The sequence below is a fragment of the Pholcus phalangioides genome, unplaced genomic scaffold, assembly GCF_987345545.1.
Source record: "Pholcus phalangioides strain wild (caught in Gottingen) unplaced genomic scaffold, Ppha-v1.0 ptg000004l_1, whole genome shotgun sequence".
Lineage (NCBI taxonomy): Eukaryota > Metazoa > Arthropoda > Arachnida > Araneae > Pholcidae > Pholcus > Pholcus phalangioides.
Genome location: NW_028301597.1, coordinates 4716189 through 4719035, shown reverse-complemented (window position 1 = coordinate 4719035; position 2847 = coordinate 4716189).

Below are 2847 nucleotides of genomic sequence, written 5' to 3'. Positions count from 1 at the left end.
GTGATAAACTTATACTGTTGTAGAATTATTTATATCGGCCCCCCCCACGACCCAGACCACTCGACTGCCAGGCCAACACCGACTACAGTGTTGTTGGCCAGGCTGCGATAATATCCATCTCGGCGTAATATCCAGAAAGTCTTTTTCCTTGATGTGATAGTATTATTTTTACACCTGGTAGATTGGCAATGGGGGGCTGGTTCATTAAAAAAAAGAGAACGTGCCACATATGCTTTCCTACGAAAAAGTTAAAGAATTGAATAATCGTTGATTTCATGCTCGAGTATTCCGACAATTCAGTTATTATTAGAATGCGATGAAATACCTCGGCATTTCGAAATGAACAAAACAAAATAATTGTTTGAACGAAAAGTTTTTTATTCGATTAGGCACGTAATGAGATACATACATCGGCAGAAAACGGCGCAAGCGGTTAACCCTCTAAGTATATCTCGCTTCCTTGAGGCCCTCTCATTTCGGTAATGACGAGCCCACATAGTTTTTATTGTTGGCTTCATCTTCGACCATGTTTTCCATCTCCAACGCCAACCTGTCGATCAACGGCCAGTGGATGGAATTAGCTATTGTTCGCGTTTTGAAAACAAAAGGAGGGAGACGGTTGGGGTAGTATAGGAATATGCGTACAGTATAAGTAGTAAAAAATAGTAGGGTATTTCTCTTTCTTGGTTTTTTAAATTATTAATTTCGGAGTTGTGGGGGGGGGGAGCACAATCCCCTGCATGAAATCGAAAAGAGATAAATTCTTTTTGAAAAAGATTTGACATTTTACAGAGTGTTTGGTTGTTTCCACTTTGCCAGTTATAACGTGGGTAAGTGAAATTTATAAAACTGCTTGAAGGGCTAAATAAACATGCGAGTGTTTTCGAAATTATCTTTCCAACAACTTAATGTTCTCGTAATTTGATAACGAGCAGAAAATGAATTTTTACTAGTAATACTGAAAATTTAGAACCTTTATATTAATTATAATTTTTTGTAACTTATCATATTATTTGATATTATTTATATTATTATATTTATGACATAATTTTTCTTTATACATTTGTAATGTCATATTTGTATAATATCAGTTGCGTTATAGGTAGTCATTTTATATTCACATAAAATATAGAGTAGAATTTATAGAATTAATTATATTTATAGAACTTTATACACGTGTAAAATAAATATTATAATTAAAATTTCATATTTTTCATGAACGAACTTGTCTTTATTCTATCGATTTATTACAAAAACCAACAAAAAAAACTAATGGATGCTTTGTGTTAATTAAACATGAACATCTCCGTATGTTGTGGACACAGGAAAAAAGATCGCAGTAAGACAAAGAATATTACTTCGAAATTTTTAGGAGACGTGATTGATTGTGTGAGATGTTGTGATCATATGATTTCGAGTCACATCTCCTTTGTCCGAAACTGCACTCGCGAGGGAAAAAAATAATTTATCACACAAGAAGCTGTTTTCCTCTACAAATCATCGACAAAAATATTAAAATTTCTAGTCTTGAAAATTGTTATAGCACATCAAAGAAAGAGACTCTTTGGGCATTAATGCTGAGACAAACTTTAGAAAGAAACATTCGTTGTTTCCGCCACGAATAGAACTCCATAATCTTGCAATCCACACAGGCAAGCACACTAACGAATACACTACAGACACACCTATTTCTTTGCTCATTATAACACGCACAGTAGCTTGATGATCTGATTAGAGACATAATAATCTGCCTGATGTCCCGTCTGCCGTTTCCAAAAGTATCTCTACAGAGAGCAGGCACGATACGCGATATTCAGGCTTCAACACGATACTCATAAAACATGAAGATTTAGGCACTTGCCTTTTCACTTCTTTATACGGAAGACAGATAACAGCACCAGTATAACAAGAAACAAGCTCAACTCTACCAACATAAATACGTTAGGCTCACTGCATACACAATATGTCACCGCATACAACCAATTCGTATTCAATAGAAATTCGATAGAGGAATGGTTACGAGATGCATATGCAGGTAATTAGTGGTTTCCCTCAACTCAGCGATCGCCTCCAGGTGACAAAGTTAGAGAGAGATGTTATTTTCTTGGCAGTTTAGCACATTAGAGAACGGGACAACTGGATAAAGGAGGACACTTCTGAGATAAACTTTGAAAAACAAAGAAAGTGATGCGCTATATAATGCCAGGTTGCCGAGAAAATAGCAGTCCTGTTTAATCGCAAGACAAAGAATCTTTTATTTTGAAATTTTTAAGAGACACGATTGGTAGTTTGAACTAATGTGATCATGTTACCTCTTTAAAAATTTATGTTCTTTCAAAATCTTGTGGGAAAATGTTGAAGAGAATCACGGGTCATTCGACAACAAATGTAAAAATTCGAAAAATGTTACGATCGAAAACTTACAGATCACACGTCTCAAGTAAATTGGCGAAGCTTGTTTCGAACCTATATGACAGAAATAGTACAACAGACAGCACGTTTCGGTGCGTGCTGCTCGTTTCTCCGTGCATTTTGTTTCTCTCGCGGTGAGAAGTTTCATTATGAGCGAATGACTTTTTTCTCATAAGTGAGCCCCCCGTTTCCATTCATTGAGTGGATGTGGATGAAGCTCGTTATCTAAATTAGACCTAGCAGAACATGAAATATTCATTCCAGTTCGCGCCTCGTTGATGACACAGAAGCCCCGTGAGTTAGCAAGAGGTAAATGGAAACATGGAAACGGGCGAACCTTTCTTCCCAGTCCTTTCAGGTAGGCTTCTAAAATCACTGAATCATTCTGGAATTTCTTTAAATAAATTATTTTAAAGTGTAACGAAGATATTTCAA